Genomic DNA, 23,057 nt, shown 5'->3' on the forward strand with positions numbered 1-23,057 from the left:
TTACGTCTTCCACCATTCCTCTACAACGCCAAGGACTAAAAACTGTTAAACCAAATTAAAGCTGAGATTCTCCTGTAATCCCTGGACCTCAGGAGCTTTAAGAAAATATATCATGAGTGTCGCAATAAAATCACGAGAGTTGGCAACACTGCAAAAAATCAGGAAATTCAAAGTTGTGGTTCCTGTAGTTATTCAGCTCTTTATGTAGTATTTTGTATTACAGAGCGTCAAGGTTTGCAGGGCTAGCTGCACCTTTGTCCCCTTCCTAGTCTCCCTCTCAGTGCCCCCACTAGTCTTTACCTGTGTTAAGGGGCAATCCCATAATTCTGTCATGCTTAGACTGGGCACTGGGCTACCGTACCTTGCATCTCAACCAGGCTTACCCAGCGGATCCAGCTGGTTTTGGCACCTGAGGTTCTTCCCTGTGGGAGCCTGTGACCAGTGGTGTATGTAGAGATCTGACAGCCTTCTTAAACCACCGTACTGTTTATCCTAACAGTGGGAACAAAGCATTTTGAGAGAGAGGATTTTAAAACAACAAGCACATGGGAGCCCAGGGAGCCTCTGACAGAAAACTGTTCTGTCGGAAAATTTTTGACCACTCTGCTGGTAACACTTGCACTACATACAAGCAAGGCTTTTAAATATAAAGAGAAGGGCATTTCTCTCATCTCACTGGTTTGAATGTACACTACTGATGTATCTGTTTACAACTGGTGGTTTAAACAGATTTTGATTGTTTTCCCCAAGTATCATTCTAGAGCATCTTTGTAATCACAGATATAGTACTGAAGTCTGAGTGTCTGGCACACAGCAGGCCCCGAACTTAATGTGTGTTTCCTATTTTACATGTTTATCCAGTTTTCCTAGTTTATTAGAGGCACGAGGTATTAATAGCTTATAGCAAATATGTTGTCACCTAGGAACTATAATGTTATCATTGGCTTTACAATAATTAGTTCTCTTGTGTAATTAGAGTAGAGCAGTGAATATTACATTGCTGCCACGGAATGGTGATAAATAAATCTGATCCTGTAAACCAGGGGTAGGCAACCTATGGCACGGGTGCCGAAGGTGGTACGCAAGCTGATTTTCAGCGGCATTCACACTGCCCAGGTCCTGGCCACCGATCCGGGGGGCTCTGCATTTTAATTTTAAATGAAATTTCTTAAACATTTTTAAAACCTTATTTACTTTACAAACAACAATTGTTTAGTTATATATTATAAACTTATAGAAGGAGACCTTCTAAAAACGTTAAAATTATTTCTGGCATGTGAAACCTTAAATGAAAGTGAATAAATGAAGACTGGGCACACCACTTCTGAAAGGTTGCTGACCCCTGCTGTAAACTGTTGCTCATGCCACTAGTCTTATTGAGGTCAATGGAACATTTTGGGTGAGTGAGGGTTGCAGGATCAGTCCTAATGTTTGGTGGTGACGCTATGTGCATGGAAATCAGATTGTCCACAGAAAAGTGACATTACTAGTGATAGTGGGTGTTAACACACCTGTCCTGCTGCGTTGGTGCTTTATGCGCTAGTTGGGTCATTTAAGAACACTTGGGGCAAAATCAAACTATTGTCTGCTCCTGTTTGTGATGTTAAGTGTCCCATTCTGACACTATCATTTTTATGATAAATAGCTTCCCAGTAGGGGGCATTATAGTATGGTTATTTGTAGAAAGTCTACTTTCAGGAAGTGCTTGATGTGAGAGGACAGTATACATGGAGGAAGGAATAAAGCCTGAATGTTGCACTGTCTTGGCTCTGTCTCTTTGTGCTCGCTCCTGCAGGCACATGGAAATCAGAAACTAAGACTATTGCACACAAAACAAAAAAGAGAGAGAAGAAACAGTAATTATGGCAGCTACCAGATTCCTGTCCCTGAGTAGGTGGACGTGAAAGGAGATGCTATACATTCTTCAAATCACAATTGGAAACCTATGAAATTGCAACGGAGCTAGATTAAAAATAAATAAAATAGAGCAGCCATACTTTTGGCTGTAATGATGAACAAAGGCTGTCACATGCTCCAACATCATTTGTATATATGTCAGCAGCAGCCTGGGAGGAACCATGTCAAATCACAGAAGCACTCCAAAGCATTTTCAATAAAAAAAAATCACATGCAAAAGATATCTTTTTAACAGGTGTAATCAAAAATCTGGAGAAACAATAGCTCTGTATAGCTCTACGGAAAAGGATAAATGGACACAAATCAGACATTAGGAATGGCAATATACAAAAACCTGTAGGAGAGCACTTCAACCTCCCTGGCCACACTATAGCAGACCTCAAGGTGGCCATCCTGCAGCAAAAAAACTTCAGGACCAGACTTCAAAGAGAAACTGCTGAGCTTCAGTTTATCTGCAAATTTGACACCATCAGCTCAGGATTGAACAAAGACTGTGAATGGCTTGCCAGCTACAGAAGCAGTTTCTCCTCTCTTGGTTTTCACACCGCAGCTGCTAGAACACAGGGCCTCATCCTCCCTGATTGAACTAACCTCGTTTATCTCTAGCTTGCTTGCTAGCATATATATACCTGCCCCTGGAAATTTCCACTACATGCATCTGACGAAGTGGGTATTCACCCACGAAAGCTCATGCTCCAAAACATCTGTTAGTCTATAAGGTGCTACAGGATTCTCTGCTGCTTTAATAGCTCTGTATGTTGCCAAACTGTGCAAAATGGCTGTTTCATGCAATTATATCTTAAAAAATGAACTAATTTGTGAGACAAGGTGGGTGAGGTAATATCTTTTATTGGACCAACTTCTGCTCATGAGAGAGAGACACTTTTGAGTCACACAGAGCTCTCTCTCACCAGCAGAAATTAGTCCAATAAAAGATATTACCTCGCCCACTTTGTCTCTCTCATAACCTGGGACCAACATGGTTACAATTACACGGCATAGAACTAATTTGTGATAGATTAGTAATAGAAATGAAAGGTGCAAGAGCTCTAAGGAGAATGCTCAGAGCCCACACAAATTCTGACGAGAGCTACAAATGTGCATAGCTAGCGAACAAGTTCACATCCTAATGCAGAGCATAAGTGGAGTGCAAACAGAGAGAATTCACCTCATAGTTTAAGGAAATCAAAAAAATACAAGGGAAAATGCACCAAAAATTGTGCAAAAGCAAATGCCCAAACACAAAGCAGAGAGGATAAATGCAAATGAAAAAAAAAGACCTGTGTATACTGTGGAGAAAACCTCCCATGTATAGTGTCACGTGCAATAGTTGTGGCAAGACAAATTGTTATGGCAAAGCTTGCAGACAAGAAAAACAAAGAAAAATGCACCAAACTGAGGAAGCAAGCAGTTACTTAGTGGCCTTAGATTTTGCATCCATATGTCATTAATGCAGTGCAAAGCAGCTACCATAATAAAATGGCTTGTAAAGCTCAGACTAGCACCAAATGCAGAGGCCAGGATGAAGCACACAAACAAAAAATTGAATGCCAAATAGTCAGTGGGACATCCATGAATGTGCTAGTCTACAAAGACTTTCTCAGCGTCATACGAGACAAGAAAGCAAGATTGCAAGCCAAATTAAAACTATATGGTGGCACAATCATATCACCACCAGGACAGTATAAATTACAAGCAGAAAACCCAGGAAAAGCATACAGACTGACATGTCAAGTAGTACAGACAACACAGAAGCCACTTTAGCTTTCAGCTAAAACGTGTATATTCACAAACCTAGTGACACTAAAGGCAGATCTGCACTTAAAATGGTGTAGTGGTGCAGCTGTAGCTCTTCCATGTGATGCTACTACACCGGTGGGAGAGCTTTTCCCATCAGTGCAATTAATCCACCACTCTGGGAGGCAGAAGCTGTGTCGGCGGGAGAAGCCCTCCCATCAACCTAGCACTGTTTACACCGGGGGTTAGGTCTGTGTAACTGCTTTGCTCAGGGGTGTGGATTTTTCACATCTCTGAGACACGTAATTATACTGACGTAAGTTTACAGTGTAGACTTGGCCTAAAACTAGGACAAATGATCGATACCATAGGCACACAAGTAAAACAAAAAATGTGTCCAGAGCAGCCAATACATTGTGGCATCCCTCTAACAAAGCTGCTCAAAGATTTCCCTTTTTTGGGAGTGGGAAGGAGGAGGGGAAAGGGAAGGGCTGGGATTTCACAGATAAAACAATTCAGCCAATACAAGCATTGCTTCACGGAGCCCCTAAGTTAGATACGCAGCATGAGAATCCAGGCAAGCTCGTGGCCAGTTCTAGGAGCGGTAGAGCAGGGCAGTCACTCTGAGCACCAACTTCCAGGGGATGCCAAACTACTATGATGCTGGGCTCTCCCCTCTAGCCCCCCCAGTGCTGCTCTGATTGGCTGGCATTTTATTTTTGGCTGCTGAGAGAGGCACCAAAAATATTTTCCATCCTGTCTGGCAAACCGGCTAGGATCCCCCCCCGGGTAACCCGCCTGTTTGCATAGAACCAACCGATATATGCAAAGCACTAAAAACAGCCCAGTACCAAATACCTATGATTAAGAGATACTACTTGACTTAGCAAAAAGCAAAAATATTCCCAGTACTCGATGCCAAAGATGTATATTGGGAAGTGCTAGTGGATTTAGAAAGCAGCTACCTTACCAGACTTTGGACACCAGCAGATAAATATATGGTTGAAAATGCCATTTGGGATCAAACCTGAAATGGGAGAATTTCAGTGTCACCAACAAGATATATGAACAGGATTTTCAGTGATCAGCATCCTAGCTGATGACATTATGGTGTACAGATGTGGAGACAGCATGATGGAAGCTATAGCAGATCATGACCACAACCTCATCTGTTTGCTAGAAAGTTCCAGGGAAGGGACATTTTTCTAAATGAACCATTTCAACACTTTTAATATTGTTGTTTTTAGTGGCTTCGGGAGGCCTGAAATTTATTTGACAAATTTGATCTGAATTCATGAATAGCTTCAGTGCCTCGAAAAATGCATTTTTCTTACAATTTACTTTTTGCTGAAAAAATATCACCCTGCTCTACCCATTGTACATATGGTGCAAAGATGAAAATACTGCAGGTAATTTAAAATTCATTGTGACTCCCCTTTATTAAAATATTTCCCCTCCACTAGGTCTAGCATATTTTCATCAAAAGCATTTTGCTGAGCTTGTTAGTAGTGTATGGCAGTTTTTATTCCCCCTCAAAATAATGCAGTACTTATAGAGTTGTAACTGATACACACTTTATCAGCTTAATTATATTTGCTTTTAATTTAAAAGTTAGAAGGACAAGTGCACTAGAAAAATAGCAGTTACCCTTAATTCTTATTTACTCTGAGTACCTGTCAGAGCTCATGATCAGGCTCTGAAGTTTTAAGTGTATTGACACTTAAACTGTATTGTTAGTAGAAATTTTTGAATAGCTGTTTTTAACAAGAAAAAAAATTGCCTTGATGCCTCGTACCGTGTTACAGAAACTGTGGTTTATGCATCAAGTTATACTAGATTCAGCTATTTTTCTCTCCAGTAATCACGCTGTATATATGTTATCTTATTTCCAACAGCATTTTGATCAAAAGAGTTTTCTTTCATGTTTTTCTCTGGAGAAAGTGCAGCATAGCCTGCACACATGAAACAGAATAAGTATGAAAAAAAGGAATTGTTTTTTGGTTGTGCGCAACTTCTAAATAAATATGAGTGACATGATTGAACAGTAATATTCAAGTCACCATTTATAGCATTTTTAATTAGCCTTCAGAATATCATCTCACAAAGAAAAAACTTGCAGCATCACTAATGAAATTCAGCCTAATAACATTTAGCTCATTCACTCAGCTTCAGGCACCAAAGCTCGGCATTAGTCCGAGTTATATACATTAACCCAGATTGTGTATGTTGTCCTCAAACTATGAATTCAGGCTTCTCTCCAACAAACTCTTGTGATGATGATTCTGTTGAATGTGTTGTGACAAAGTTGGAATTTTTTGTAATATTTTTGAGTCCTGTTTGTGCCTCAGTTTACCCTATAGGCTGCCTTGTTACCCAGTGGGGTGGAAAAGGGCAGTTTGCTCTTATGGCAGGCTAAGAGACATAGATGTGGGTGTCTGGTCCTTGGTCCCTGTATCGATGGAACATTTGAAAAGACAATGGCAAATCTAGTTTGCCGGACATTCAGGGACGGTTCCAGGGTTTTTGCCGCCCCAAGCAGAGGAAAAAAAAAAAAAGCCACGATCGCGATTTGCAGCTCTACCGCCGCTGCTTCAGTCTTTGGTGGCAATTCGGCAGCTGGTCTTTTGCTCCGCGAGGGACCCACGCCAAATTGCAGCCAAAGAACCGGAGGTGCCGCCCCTCTCTGTTGGCTGCCCCAAGCACCTGCTTACTGGGCTGGTGCCTGGAGCTGACTTTGCAGACATTGATAACTAGCAACCAGCACCCCAGAGGGATACAGATTTTCCCACCTCTCCACAGGGAGGCTGGACAACATTCCCCAGCTCGAGAACAAAGGCCAGGAAGATGTGAAGTGGGGGGATAAGAGCTGGCTGCTAGAAGGTGTCGGGGCTCTTATCTGGAGTCAGAGGTGCTGGAACCACACCCCTGGCTTGAAGTGGTTTTCATCATATACAGGGTTTGCAGTTTGGTTCAGTGGCTCTGAACCACTACACAAATTGTTCCAGCTCCCCTGCCTGAAATATGACGAAAGAGATCAAATGGAGAGACAGACTGCTTGAACAAAGCGGTTCGCTACAGCTTGGCTGGGCTCTGGGCTAACCAGAGTGGACTATGGTTTAACTTTCAATTCTCTATACTACCCTCAGGATTTCCTATGCTGTATTTTGACAGTGCTGTGTCTGTGTGTCACTGCAATTGCTAGGTGAGGTGCATTAATCCCTGAAGAGTGTATAGATCTCCCTCAGGAGTCTGTCTCAGTTGGACTTGCTGAATGGAGTTCATGATGTGATGCAGGGTGCTGCAGCCCTAGAGATCCAGTCTAAGGAGGTGGTGAAGCCGTGCAGCTTACCGTAGAGGAAGAGTGAGACCCCTAGGGGATCTGGGTCTGGCACATGGAAGGGGTTCCTCATAGAGACTATTCCAAAGCTGGGCGCATAGTGCCGATACTGTGGATCCGTGGCATGGGAAGAGGTCCGATTTTCAGAAGGGAGGATCACTGACCATTCTGTCTAGAGGACAGGGTTTGCTCACCCCCAGCACAAAGAACAGTCCACACCCAGAATCCTTGGAGCTACCCGAGGTCCCTGTCCATTCACGTGTTGGTCCAGCTCCTCCATACACTGACTCTAGGGCCCTCTACCCCCAGTGTCAGGATCACTGGTAACACGATTTCTTTGTAGCCACATTGCCGGGGCCATTCAGACCTCAATTTCCTTTAATTTTTCAGAGCATTTCTCATGGAGGTTGTTGAGGAATATGGTGACATGCATCCACTTTGTTTCCACGAAACCATCACACCAATTGAGAAGAAACTCTGTTTCCCTTCAGAAACTACTACAAACGGAAGGCCAAATTCTACGGTCATGAAACCCATATAAATCTGGAGTTAACATTAACTCACCTCAATGGCATTATTTTGGATTTGTGCTCCTGTGTGATGCCATCAGACCCATGCACAAAGCAACCGAGACAAATCACAATGGGCAATGCTTAAATAGGGTCAGAAACTGTGGAAGTCGCTTTGGAAAATCTACATCGCCCACCATTATATGCTTACAGGCTTCCGTTCACATCTAACAAATTAGTTGCCTAGTGGAATCTTCACCCATTTTTGCTATAGATGAACCCTGTGTGCTTATAAAGCTTCTCATAGAAACAGGCTTCACATCACTAGAGGTAACTGAGAGCAGAATCTAACCCTGGAATAGCAGCAGCAATATAGTATAGAAGAGAGATCTACTGAAGACTGTTTGGGGAAGTCCTGCAATTTTGTGAGACGCAAACTCATCCCAAATAACCCCCTCCTACCAAAACTCCTTGCTAAGCTGTAAAAGGACGGAAGGTCTCAGTTCTGTTCTAGTTTTACCTCTGCATATTGCCTCTTAAGTACCTAATAAAGCATCACTATGGTGATTCTCTACCACACTGTATTAGGTTGATGATATGCAGCTTTAATTTTCTTTAACAACATCAGCGTCTTATGCATTTTTGTTGCTGCCTTGGTGTCTGTCTGGCATTTTTTTAATAGATCAGCTTCAATTTTCTTCAGTGTAACATAAGCCTGAAGATATTTTCATCAATTCCCAGCAGCTGCTAGATGGGCTGGGTAGTAATAAATGGCTTCTTGGTGATTGTTTTCCTCATGCATAAGTCCATTTTCTGTGCGGACCACAACAAGTAATTTAAACCTTTAATTGTTTATGATATCTAGGGCTTGCAGACTCTGTGGGTGTTTTCGTATTTGTAAAAGAGAATTATTAAGCACGAGAGCAGAATAGTACCATGTTATTTGCAGCTAACCCTAAGGAAGAACTGCCAAGTCCTGGCACTGCCTGTGTGTGCTATAGAGGTGGGAGGATGGGAAGCTGGGTGGAGTTAGTATAGTAATAGATTCATGGCTAACTAAGAACTTCACAGCTGTCAGTATGCTACACACTATGGTGATACAGGGCTGTATCCAAAGCCCAATGAAGTCAATGGGAGACTTTTCACTGATTTCAGTGGGTCTTGGATCAGGCCCTCAAAGCCACAGTGGAACAAGAATTTGGATCCTTCTGCTTCAAAATAATAGTTCCCCTCCACTTGAGAGACAGACTCTCCATTTGTTGTTAACTGTCTGGGATCTATGACACACTGTTGAACAGTTCTGATTCTACGCAGCGGAGGGTTGTGTATACATACACAACAGCCAGTTCATTACAATATCAAATATTGTCAGTGGAGCACTGCTCTTGATGTTGACAAATGTGAAGTAACTTCCTCTCCTTGGTACCTGAGAAAGTAGAATGATGGTTCATGTTTTTGATGTGATTATACTTGTGCTGTTCTTTGAGGCTGGCTATGTGTTTGATTAAGTGTAGAGTAAAACTTCCCAAATTACAGTGTCTGTGTCTATAAAAGATAAGCAGTCTTTTTGTAGCCTTGTCAGGCCCAGGATATTAGAGAAGCAAGGTGGGCCTGTAAAATATATTTTCATGAGTGGAAGATGGGTTGTATAGAATTAAACTTAATACAAAAAAACAACTGACAAGCATCTAAGTTCTGCTCCATACACAGTTCTAAGATTTCAGCTGCAAAACTTGAATTTTCTACAGCATTGTGCATTCATTTAAATACAGGCAACTCACACCAACTTTAGAAAAACTGACCTGCCCACCCCTTTAATTTATCTCCTTGTGTGAAATGTTGGATGGAGTGATAAAACAACAAACTAAGTATAACAGTGTAACGGTGTGCAAAACAGTCTGTCTGCCTGCTCCATCTGGACATAGGATTTGAGTGATTTCATTCAAACTGGACAAGCTGCAAAGCCATGCCAAGGCTACTTACTGAGCGTTTCACACTAATGGCTATACCATACTCTCTCCCCCTAGATGTAGTTCCCATTTGTGCATGTGCAGACCAGGGCACAGTAGTCGTATATCTGGCTCTTTTGAAGTAAATATCTGAATAGGCTGTTTTGTCAGAGGTTCAGGTCTCAAAGCTCTTACTCAGATTTTCCTCTGAGTTTTCTGTCAGCAATACAGGAGACTTCCATGGGCTGCAATGGAATGTTTCCTCAGTATGGATTGAGTAAATATTTCAGGTTATGTCCCCTATGATTATTTAAAGGGAAGAAAATAGCAGATAGCTGTTAATATCTTGAAAATTAGATCAGATTGGGAATCACCAAGATTTTAGGAATTCCGTTAACAAGAGGCTATCTATTTCTCTTTTAATAATGTAGGCCCTGATCTTGCAAGGGGTTATGTATGTACTTAGCTTTACTTACTATGAGTAGTCCCATGAAAATTAGATATGTACCAAGATTTGCAGGACTGCGGGCACATGATTGGCCATTTCTCCCCTACCATCATGAAGACTGATGTTGCCGATTACCTGCTCTCTGTCAAATGGGGGACATCGAGGAGCTAATCTAAGTAAATCTCTGACCACCTTGTCCAATGGGAAGGACTGAGGTAGACCGAACTACTCAAAATTCCCTATTGTTCAGAGCACCATTGGGACAGATTTTGACTTCTGTTATACCAGACTAAATCCATGGATGTCAGTGGAGTTATTCTGGACTAGATTTACACCAGTGTAACAAAGATCAAAATCTGGCTCATTATCTTTCTTCTGTCTGTAAAGTACCATGTACAATACCAGCACTGTCTGAATAAAGAAAAAAGTATTACACCACTAAAGAAAGAACATATCAAAGCCAAAGGACTCTCTCTTTCTTGGATCTTGCCACTCAAGAAGGAAAAAAAAGCGTTGACAAAATGTGTTGCAGGTGAAAGGGTTGAGTATATTTTAGTCCTGGCTAAAATAAAGAAGACAAGGTGATGAGGTAATACCTTTCACCAGACCAACTTCTGTTGGTGAAAAAGACAAGCCTTTAAGCTACACAGGCTCAAAGGCTTGTCTCTTTCACCAACAGAAGTTGGTCCTGTGAAAGATATTACCTCACCACCTTGTCTCTCTAGTATCCTCGTACCAACATGGCTACAACAACACTGAAAACTGGCTAGAATAAGTCATTCATGGTGTTCTAACATTTTATGAGGAGGAAGGGAATAGAGCCTCTAAAGCTAAACTCCTCCAGTAATTTTTTTTTTACCCTTGAACAAAAAAATGCAGATTATGAATATGAGGAAGTTGAGAGTCTTACCTATTTTTTCATTACAGACTCTCTCTCTTTCCCACTTCACTTGCCTGGTTGTACTAGATTATAATGGCTGAGGTACAGTAACATCATTTGGTATATTTCTTATCTAGATTATTGCTCATGTGTTGTTGCAGTTTTAGGGACTAATCCTACCCTTCTTGGAGTCAGGAGGTGTTTGGCCTTTGCCTTCAGTCAGAGCCAAATTGGACCCTTAGACTATTTCTAAATGGGTTAACTGTCTTAAGATAACATATGGGCATTCATGAAGTACGTCAACAATTATTATTGCAACTGTTTGGTCGGCTACTTTTCTTCTCCTTTCAGCCCCTTGCGACAGGGTCCCCGGGGTTGCAACCTGGCTGGTGGAACCACTGAGCCCTCCAAACTTGTCAGCCTGGGCTGCCTCTCACACTGTGATGCTGATATCAAGTTGCAAGCCTCTGGCAGGTGCTGCACTTACCCAGACATCCACAGGCAGGGACACACCCAACCAAGTTACATGAATGATCTCCTAGCCATTCATGAACCAGCAATAGGGAGTCTCAGCCAATTCCCCCTAGTGACCCAGTCTTGCACATCAGAACTGTACAGTCTTGGACTGGTCAGAAGCCTGGCCAGTGTAAGCTCATTATCCAGTTCGCCTCTTCATAGGAAAGTGGACATGTACCAGCCTTTGTAATCTGAGCTGAGATTCCCCCAAGCACTTTGACCAAAACACATTGTTTTAGGTAAAATATAAAACAAGTTTATTAACTACAGAAAGATAGATGTTAAGTGATTATAAGTAGCAGGCATAGAGATCAAAGTTAGTTACTTAAGAAATAAAAATAAATTCACAGTCTAAATTCTACAAACTAAGCAGGATTCGAATCAAGCAGAGTCTCACTCTGACAGATGGTACAAGCAGGTTACAGATCCTCAATACACAGGCTGGTACTACCTTTCAGCCTGGCACCAAACTTCCCCAGTTCAAAGTCTTTGTCTTCCAGATGTGCTTCTAGGTGTTGAGATGGGGGGAGGAAGGCCAACTGATGTCACTCTCCCTCTTTTATACTTTTTTCCAGCTTCTAGAAAGATCCTTGCTGTGGTGTGGGTGGTCAGGGCAGTCCCCATTGCGTATCTGTCTTCTCTAAAGAGTCTCAGGGATAGTGGATTCTTTCCTTGATGGGCCATCAGCGCTGTCTGGCCCTCCCTTGTTATAACTGAAACACTGGCTTGTGGACATTCCCAACCTCATACCATATTTCAGTAAGGCACATAGCAATATTTCATAACTTTCCATACAATGTTAGTACATAGAATTCAACAGGATATTAATGTTCAGCAGATCATGACTTTTAAAATGATACCTCACCAGGTATACTTTGTACAAAATATATAATATCACAATGGTGAACATGGGGTTTCTGGGGTGCTGCTCTGAGGTGCAGAGTGCCACACCCTTCCAATGCTGTATCCAGAGAGGAATTTTTCTGTCTTTCCCTTGAAACTCATTAACTTGTCCTTGAAAAGTTTTTTTCCTTTGTTAATTTCCCCACTGCGTGTAAATAAAAGGTCTGCTTTTGTTAGTGCTCTTGCAGTGTGGTTATGGGAAACAGTCACGGATTTATGATTTCTGAAATAATTTAGATGATTGCCGAGTCTGTCAAGGGGAATACAGGGTTTTGTTAAAGCCAGACTGTTATTCTTCAGTGGTTCTTTCAGTAATTAACTGCAGGTATTTACTCAGCTTCATAAATCTGATATTTCCCTTGGTCAGCTAGACAGGAACGTTGTTTGTTCTTGGTATAATCCATACATGAAAACTTTTTCCTTTTTTTCCCCCCTGGGGGAAAATAAAGTTGAACCCAATATTACTTTCCAAAGTTCTTTCTAGTTTGCTGGCATCTACTCTGCTTCTTGAACTGGGGCAGTTTTTTGTTTGTGAAAGAAATTTATACTTAATCCAGCATTGGGATGGGAAGAGTAACTAGGGACCAGAGAGCTGGCAAGTGGAAGTGGTTGAAGGACAAGGGTGTTTTTCTTGTTGTTGGGTTGTTTTTTTTTTAGATCATATGTTTGGTTAAACCATCTAAGTATTCTGTGTGGGTGTGAGGGCTTTGCCACTGCTATGTAGGGTGGAAGAAGATGGTGTCTGAGAAATAATTTTAACATCTCCAAAGCTTTAGAGTACAAATATGATATGAAATTAAGTTCCGAACTTTGTGGCTTTGCTCATAAATTATCATCAGTAAAAAGTTGTCATCGTCTGTCATGTCTAAAACTGTTCCCATCGTATCTAACTGCCCATGACACTTTGGCTGAGATTTTCAGAAGTACATGCTGAAAGCTGGGTTCCTAAAGATAACATTTTAAGAAGTGCCTAAAGGAGTTAGAAGTACAAATCCCTTTGAAAGTTGTATTTGCAGGTACTGTACTGAGGCATTTAAATAAGTGACATGATTTTGAAAAGTGCTATAAACCTCACATTTCCTAGTGACTTTAATAGGAGATATTGGGCAGTCAACATTTTTGAGAATCAGATACTTTGTTAAGGGCCTAAATATGAAATTATGCTTCTAACACTAGACATCCATTTTTGAAAAGCCTTTGTCTCTAAGGGTACATCTACGCTGCAAAGAAAAACCCACAGCACCACATCTAAGAGGTCAGGTCAATTGACTTGGGCTTGCGGGGCTTGGGCTGAGGGTCTAAAAACAATAGTGCGGACATTTCCACTTGGGCTGGAGCCCAGGCTCTGAGAGTACGTCTACACTGCAATAAAAAACCCGCAGCTGGGCCATGCCAGCTGACTCAGGCTCCCAGGGCTTGGGTTAAGGGGCTATTTAATTGAAGTGTAGATGTTTGAGCTCTGGGACCCTGGTTCCAGCCTGAACCCAGATGTCTTCATCGCAATTAAACAGTCCCATAGCCCGAGCCCTGCGAGCTCCACCCCAGCCAGGGGTGTTAATTACAGGTAGGCACACCCTGAGGGCCTTGCCCCTCCCCGGGTTTCAGAGGCCAAGCTGGAATGTTTACACTTAGGGCATGGCTATACTTGCAGATGTAGAGTGCTGTGAGTTAAACCAGCCATCAGAGACCACAGCAGGGAAAGCGCTGCCGTGTGTTCACACTGTCAGCTGCAAGCGCAGTGGCGTGGCCACATTTGCGGCACTTGCAGCGGCATTGGGAGTGGTGCATTATGGACAGCTATCCCACAGAGCACCTCTTCCCATTCTGGAGCTGTGGCTTGTGGGAAGGCAGTGTGGGGGGGAGGCAGGGCATTCTAGGTCCTGTTCCAATGCCCCGTGATGCATTGCTTCGCATCCCAGCAGTCCCTGTGCTTCCGTCCACATCTGGCACCATCTTTCAACGTTTTTTGTACTGTGCGCTCTGTCTTCCTTTTCGTTCTGCGGGAATGGATCCTGAACTTGTGAGGCATATGCTGATGGGTCTCGCCAGCATTTCTCGAATTGCAGTTGAGTTACTCCTTAAGCTACAAAGTGACAGTGAGGAGTCCAACGATGATGTTGACTCACATAATGCGTACAACACGTGATTGCTTGTGGCATTCACAGACATGCTCACCACAGTGGAACGCCACTTTGGGGCTCGGGAAACAAGCACTGAGTGGTGGGATCACATCGTCATGCAAGTCTGGGATGATGAGCAGTGGCTACAGAACTTTTGGATCAGAAAAGCCACTTTCATGGGACTTTGTGCGGAGCTCGCCCCCACCCTGCAGCGCAAGGACACAAGATTGAGAACTGCTCTGCTGGTGGAGAAGTGAGTGGTTATTGCAGTCTGGAAGCTGGCAACTCCAGACAGCTACTGATCGGTCACTAACCAGTTTGGAATAGGAAAATTGACCATTGGGATTGTGTTGATGCAAGTTTGCAAGGCTATTAATCACATCCTACTCAGAAGAACCGAGACTCTGGGCAACATGCGTGACATTGTGGCTGGCTTTGCACAAATGGGTTTCCCTAACTGCAGGGGGCGATAGATGGCATGGATATTCCAATTCTGGCACCAGACCAGCTAGCCTCCAAGTACATAAATCAGAAGGGGTATTTCTCTATGGTTCTCCAGGCGCTTGTGGATCAACGTGGGCATTTCATGGACATTAGTGCAGGCTGGTACAGAAAGGTGCATGACACATGCATCATTCGGGACACTGGCTGTTCAGGAAGCTGTAAGCTGGGACTGTCTTCCCAGACCAGAAGATCACCATAGGGGAAGCCGAAATGCTCACTGTGATCCTTGGAGACACCATCTACCCTTTAATGCCATGGCTCATGATACCCTACACAGGGAGCCTTGACAGCAGCAAGGAGCAGTTCAACAACAGGCTGAGTTGGTGCAGAATGACTGAGTGTGCTTTTGGACGTTTAAAGGACCGCTGGTGCGGTCTGTATGGGAAGCTGGACCTGGCCGATGACAACATCCCCACGGTTGTAGCCGCATGCTGTACCCTCCATAACATTTGTGAAGGGAAGGGTGAAAGCTTCACTCAGGCCTGGACCATGGAGGTTCAACACCTGGAGGCTGAATTTGAACAGCCAGAGACCAGGGCTATTAGAGGGGCCCAGCGTGGGGCTGTAAGGATTAGGGATGCTTTGAGGGAGCAATATGATGCTGAAAGCCACCATTAATGTTTGGTGCCCTGCACGGGTGTGAAGTGCAGTGGTTCCAATGCTACTAGGCATCTGTGTTTGCTATGTATGATGCACTGACTTGCACTGCCTGTTGCTTTCCTGGGCGACAGTATCTTTTTCAAGCCAAAGAATTCATTTATTGAAAAGAAACACAACTGCTTGGGAAACATCTGTGCTGTGTGGGAGGAGGGAAGGGAGAGGGGTTGAGTGGGGACAATCACAGATTTGCATATGTCCTGTTGTCATACTCAGCCTTCCTGTCTGGAGTGCCATGCAATGAGTGCTGCACTTCAGGCTGGCTAAAATGAGTGCAGTGGGTAAGGGTTGTAGTTTGCAGGGATGGGTGCTGAAGCTACAGGGGTTGGAGATGGCTGGTGGTGGTAAGAAACCAGATGTTGGGGGAAGTGGGTTGGCGGTGACATGGGGGCACAAAGGAAAGAGTTTTGGGACAAGCTGCAGGGGGTGGGGGGCGCAGATGTGCTACATCTGCATTGCTACGAGTGCCTGTATCTAGTCTATTTTTCCCCATGGACCCCTCTAATGCACGCCTCTGAGATATAGGTCTATGGATCTATACTATGGCTGATGAACTGGGCATATCCCTTGCATGTCTTTCACCTGCTTCTTAAATGCTTTGATCAGTAGTAAAATAGTTATCAATGCCAACGTATAAGTGATCATAATTAAATATTTTTGTTTAGTGTTGTTGTAGCCGTGTTGGTCCTGGGAATTAGAGAAACAAGGGGGGTGGGTTAATCTCTTTTATTGGACTTTGTCTCCATAATAGGACATGTCAGTAAAAGCCTTATTGAAATGACCGGAGGCAGTAAACCCCTTTGAGCTATTTTTTCAGGCTCTCAGCAAACTCAGCCTGACATCACTGTGATAGTTACACTCCTGGCTGATTTGAAGATTTTTTTTGCAACTATTAAGAGGCAGAAACTTATTTTTAAATGAAAGGTGAGAGTCTGGAACATGAGATGGCAGCTCATGGAGGTGGAGCTCTACTGTACACCTCGGTGATCCTAACTGGAGTCCTGCACACACCCCTTACATGACCTCTGAATTCAGCCCTCTATTTCTTCAAGAGCTAATATCAGTTTGAGCTCTTTTGATAGGATATTTTTCCTCTCCTTATCTTCACCTTCTTTTTTTGCACAATCCCACTCTTCTTTCCTCTCATTCAGTGCCCTAGTATAACCTTGGAAGGAGTTAAGGGGCTACTGCTGCAAACCTTTCCCCGCTATTAACTGTGTGCTTCAGTGCCTGAAGAGGATACTGTGCTACAGCAATGCCTATACTTTTATGTTCGAGGTATATATAACGCATATAACTGGTGCAGCTATTGCTCACCTTTATAACGGCTCTGAGTAGAGAGTGAAATTTTCTTCCAGAAGATTGCTAGTGAGTACAAGCCAGGAGACACCCCCAGAGAGGAATATGTTTCAAGGTAGTGATGAGGTGGACCCTGTGCAGCATGAATGTAAAAACCCTCCTAGAGTCTTTGCCCATTGTTCTGAAATATGTTTTAGTTTGAAATGTGTAAAGCTCTGCTTTGGTTAAAATCAGCATCTCTAACTGATTCCATAAAAAAAGCTATAAAAACATCAAGCGTTTTCCTTCATACCTAACAAAAGCCACTTCCAGGTCTCTCAGACTCACATTGCTTGTGTCCCTAGGCACATGAATGTCAAGGTAAGTTTAACGTTTGAGTCTCTCTGGGATGTTTCCAATCAGGGCCGGCTCTAGCCATTTCGCTGCCCCAAGCACGGTGGCATGCCACAGGGGGCGCTCTGCCGCTCGCCGGTCCTGTGGCTCCAGTGGATCTCCCGCAGACATGGCTGCGGAGGGTCCGCTGGTGCCGCGGCTGCGGTGGACCTCCCGCAGGCGTGCCTGCGGATGCTCCACCAGAGCTGCGGGACCAGTGGGAGGTCCACCAGAGCTGCCTGCCACCCTCCCAGCGACCAGCAGAGCGCCCCCCGCGGCATGCCACCCCAAGCATGCGCTTGGCGTGCTGGGGCCTGGAGCCGACCCTGCTTCCAATATTGTTTCTCCACCATTATTGTTTTTAGTAAGACTATTCCTGAAGGCAATATGGTCCCTATTAATTGAATCCATATATTTCGATTTTTACTCACACTTTCATGCCTGGCTACTTACTATGCAACACGGTCTGATCAGCACCTATTCACCATGAGTGAACTTTGGGACCACATACCATTCCAGGACATTTAACTGAATCCCCAGCAATTTTCATGGAAAACCATTTATGAAATGGGAATAATGAGGAGTAGGAAGAATCCCAGTGGTACTTCAGACTGATCTTCCTACCAAGCACATTCTATTTACCCTCCTTTTCCTGTGTAATGAGAGAGCTCTCCGAGATTCCTTCCTTAAAATGACAATCTCAGACTTCCTTTGGGTCCATTCGGTGAGCACTTAGATTTTCAAGCTGTGCAAACATATTGATCGTCTCCTATCTGAAAGATCCTACCAAGTCTATATTCCAGGCCATAGGTGTTTAAATAGAAGAGTTCCTCATGCTGTTCAGTGGAGGGCTTTTTGTTTTGTTTTGTGATTCCATGAATCATGGTGCAGTAAGCATGGTACAGCATTAAAATGTGAAATGCTGTTAGAATTCTACAGGATGTTTGAACAACCTCAGGATTGGGTTAAATTATGTGTAAAGTGTATCAAGCTGCAGACTATACTGGTAACAGAATTAAACATCAAATTTAAAACAATTCTGTACCACCAGTGGACCAGTTTAAGGTAAGAATTTCTTAACTCTGAGAACAACTAAGATGAAAATATGATCAACCCACTGCAACAATTCTCACTTGCAATATTAACTTGTAGCATTTTAAATGATTTAATCTTGAAATCATACAAGGATTTCTCTTTCTCAGATGGACCAATTAACTGCTCATCAAGAAGACAAAGAAACTTAATACCAAACATTACTTTGAGTTAAGAGGTAACATTTTCAGAAGTGCCTAAATGACTTAGGAGCATAAGGCCCATTTCCAAAAGTGACATAGGCACTAGAAGCCTAAATCCCATTGACTTTCAAGAGACCTAAGTGAAAATGGAACACTTAGTATTTGTGTTAAACAAATGTCCTCAAACAACAGTGTGTTGATGATGGAAAATAATCAGAGACATGGAAATAATTCTATATGAGGGCAATTTGGAAAGAGCCTCCCTGTTTAGAGAGGAGACTAAAATGGGACATAAATAGATGATGGTGAGCAATAGAGAAAAATCAGGCTTCCCTAGCTGCTATTTCCCTTCACTCAAGGGACAAATAGACATTCAATGTACCTGAAAAGCAGCAAATTTACAACTCATCAAAGGAAATACTTTTTACATAGTACATAAATAACCTGTGCAGCTCATTGCCACAAGATATCATTGAGGCCAAGAACTTAGTAGGAGTCTACAAAGGATGACGTATTTAGATGGATAATGAGAACATCCAGAATAACATTAGCTAGGACGATTTTTTATAAGGAATATCTCTCTCTCTCTAAAGTGGTTTGAGCATTGGCCTGCTAAACTCAGGATTGTGAGTTTAGCTCCTGAGGGGGCTATTTAGGGAACTGCGATAAAAATCGGTCTTGGGGATTGGCCCTGCTTTGAGCAGGGGGTTGGACTAGATGACCTCCTGAGGTCCCTTCCAACCCTGATATTCTATTATTCTATGACATTCAGTGGGAGTCAGGCACCTACCTGCCAATAAGATCACAGTAAGACAAGTGTCTACCTTGACTACACTGTTAAATATTTTTTGCTTATTTTGCTTCATTTCCTCCTTATTTCTTACACATGAGCTGTCAGAAGTGACATCTGAATGAGCTGCAACAGGCATGTAGAGGATGTTTAAAGCACAGCTGGCTCCCTGGAAGCAAGCACCTTTGTGCAGAGAGTAAAAAGGAATATTGAGGCATTTGTCACTGGTACTGCAGCCTTGTTTCATGAAAATTCATATTCATTGATGCAGACTTTGAAATATAATTTTAAAATCATTTTTGGCCAGCTTTTCTGCTTGTGTGTATTGGATTTGATCCATTCACATCCAGGGAGCTATGCTGATTGGCACCAGCTGAGGACCCAGGCCATATTGTCTGGGGGGGAGGGCGGAAACAACCCACTTAGCTGCCTGTTGTAAAGCTTTGACTGCAGAAGAGCAGATTTAAAATACACCATCACTTTGGTTCACTGCTCTCTCTTTTACGTATATTTCTGAAGTGGCGCTGTTTGTTAATCTTAATGTCCTATCAGTAGTGATGGAGTAGAGATGTTATCAGAGTAGAGAGTTGTAGAGTGATGAAGGTGTGACTAACGGCACTTCAGGTACAACAAGCACATCCTTCTGGTGGACTCAAATGGATGATGACAAAAGGGGGCTACACTCTTGGAACACATCAAGCACAACTCTGTCCTCTGCTTTCATTTCAATGAGCAAAATGCAGCACTTCTCTCTCTTCTCTGTTTAACTAAACAGACCAGATTGTGGCCAACCCCACACAGGTGCACAAGAGGGGTTGGAAAGACCACATGGAGGAACCTACTCCATCCATCCTTTTGTAGAGCCCAGCCTGAAATCCAGCGGGCAGTACAAAGTGCGCACACATCTAATGCCAGCAGCAGCACCCAACTCCCCAAAGGACCATGACCTTGGCTTCCCTTCCATAGTGGCAGCTAGGCTGAGCTGCTGCAGGGGAGTGGGATAGTCTAGTCCCATTGCACTCTATAAATGGGGGCTAGAGTTCTTTGTTCCAGTGCATGCTCCTGCAGAGCCCCTAGTGGCCTTCAGTCTGAGGCAGCTGGATTGTTTCCAGGACCAGCTCCTGCTGAGCAGCTGCTCCACACTCCCCCACCCCTAGTTTAGGCTGTAGTTTCTAGAAGCACAATCTAACCCAAAGTGTAAGTTGGTCACTGATTTAGTAGAATGCCGTTTTTTAATTGGAGCATAGGATTTCATATAGCTGGTCCCTCTGTTTAAGTAGCCTGCCTCGTGCTATTGGCAGTAACCTGTTGTTTGAAATCCTTGCAATCCATCATGAAAACTATGCAATATTGTACACGTATGTAAGGATGTAGCATGTGCCTTGGCACCGTGGTACTTAGCTTGCATACAGGAGTATGAGATTTGATCACCCTTGAAAGCAATTACAACAATCTCCTTTTAGTTAAGCAAAAATGCTAAATCTTCCAACATATGGATGTGATGTTTCCACTATAATTCATTGTGAATGATAGCAACCTAAATACAGCAAGCAATGTAGCATTTGTAGAGCCTGAAATTTAGGGCTGGGGGTTGCTGCTAGGAACCACAATGCAAGTTTGCTCATTACACTCAGTCTATTATAATTGTCATTTCAGTTAGTTAACTAGCTAATATGCATATCGCTGTGTTACACACTTGATAAGACAACTCTATAAAAGTACCTTTCCCTTTTGCACTAAGGGATCAATGCAAAATTTTAGGGAAAAAAAAGCTGAAATAAAAATGACCTCCTTTTCCAGATCCTGCGTCTTCCTTTAGATCAAATATATTGTCTGTCTGTCTGTCTGTCCATCTTCCTCTTTGCCTCAGAATTGATCAGAAAACAATCCACCCAAAACAGCTATTTGTATTTGTTTCTCTGTAAACAGTTGAATTGCCCCTTTAAAACAAACACAAACAAAAACCCTAAATGTAGCCCTTTAAAGCCTCTTTCATTCCCACTTCTCTTTGCACAGTTACCATAAAACTTCAGTGGAGTCAAAGTATTCAGTAAGGAGCTGCCGTGAGAAAGCACAGCACTGGAAAACTTGCCAGAGCAACAGATATATTTTGACATGTATTTGTGCATTGTTCTCACTTCGTCGTCAGCTAAAAGAGTGAGCACGCCAACCTCAGGGGGAGTCCCCAGACAAACACATTTCGGGTTTGATTCTGCACAGTAGGGTGCAGGGTAGTGCACAGATATCTGTCATCAAAAGATGATGAACAAGGCAGGGAGTCCAGGGGATCTGATTTTGCATTAATGAGGGTGCTGCTGTGTGGCTGCCTGGTCAACAACAGACGTTGGTCCCATAAAAGATATTACCTCACCCACCGTGCCTCTCGCACATGGAAGTAGGTAGCAAAGTGCTTGATTACAATAATAGGAATGAGCTTATGCATAAGCCGATGTCTCAGACAATCCCATTCTTTACACGTGCCCCCGTCCGTTTCACCGTGTGCTTTTCAGAGTACAGGAATAGGTGTGCATTGGGGCTTGAGACTCTCTACCATACCGTGTGGAGAACTGTGCCAGTGGGCACATTTTCAAGAGTTCAGCACTCAACAGGTCCCGTTTAGGTACCTAAATGAAAAACAATGGGCACTGCGAGGTACTGACCACTCTTGAAAACCTTCCCCATAGTGTCCACCTTCTTGGGCTTGTTCATAACTTCCAGTCCCTCTTGTACTGAAGCCCAGCAGCCTAGCATACCTTCCCAGCGCATCATGCAAGAATGTGCACAAACAAAGTTTTGGACAGCTTGCTGCTTACCAGAACTCTCACCAGCTTATTTGGCACCTGTGTGCATGGCGTACTAGTAGCAGCTTCAGTCAGATGTTACTGTCAAACTGAATTACAATGTCCAGGCTTAAACAAACAGTTTGAGGTCCTCTATGTTTGCGGGAATAGCAGGCTGATGTCAAGCTCTCCCAACAGTTGATATGCCCTCTCTAGTTATAGTTGTGATTACAGCCCACTTCTCATCACCCATTTGTCTGTGTACATTCTGCACTTGTGAGGAATGGGTATGTGGTGAACCAGCTTAAGTCAGGTTTACCCTGATCTCAGAGCATCCATGTGCAAAGTTAAATCAGTTTAGCTAAATTGGTTTAATGTGTCACCTTCAGTTCAACTGGTGCAACTTTTGTCTGTGGACAAGCCCTTATTTTGGAGCACTGTATTATTTATTTATTCCGACTGGGTGTCATGCCTCTCCTTTTGAAATTAGACTCCTTTGGCTGAGTTTCCTAATTATTGCCATTTCCTGAAAGGACACTGTCCAACACTTTGTCATTCTTTAGTTTATATTTAGACGCCCCTTTAAACCTTGAAAATAAAATGTCCTTTCCTACTAATTTCGTCCTTTCCTATTTGGCAAACATTCCATGATTCTCCCACCACTGACTTCGTCTCCTTTCTAAATACCCAGCAATTAACACAACTCTTTCTTTGCATGCCTGCATCTCACTGAGGAGAATGTCAAGGAGCTTTAGAGCTAGCAGAGCAATCACAAAACATTCCCGTTGGGTGTTGTGCAAAAACAGTGCCTTTTCTGATCCTTTAATGGAAACGCCTCCGGAACAGAGAGGTGGGGTTGTTTAATCAGTTTCAGTTCATATTTAGAACCTCAGGGATATTTTCTCCTGTATTACAATAACTTTAGACTGGGGTTTTTTTTTAAGGAACCTAAGGGGACTGGCACCCCACTCCCTTGCTTTTCAGTGAGGGCTGGGTACTTAACTCTTGCAGTTGGTCTCGTTGAAAACTTCGGCCTTAATGTACATCCCATTTTGGAATTGAACTACTTGAACACCAGAGTTGAGTGCACCCTGTTTTCTTGCT

General features: G+C 43.1%; 1 protein-coding gene across 2 annotated transcripts in view; it reads left to right on the plus strand.

Moving 5' to 3' along the window:
* KCNH1 (potassium voltage-gated channel subfamily H member 1) overlaps positions 1-23,057 on the plus strand; it is a 336,977-nt gene that overhangs the window by 312,116 nt on the left and 1,804 nt on the right. The gene's annotated exons all lie outside the window — the stretch shown is intronic.

The sequence above is a fragment of the Chelonoidis abingdonii genome, chromosome 3 (genome assembly GCF_003597395.2).
Source record: "Chelonoidis abingdonii isolate Lonesome George chromosome 3, CheloAbing_2.0, whole genome shotgun sequence".
NCBI lineage: Eukaryota > Metazoa > Chordata > Testudines > Testudinidae > Chelonoidis > Chelonoidis abingdonii.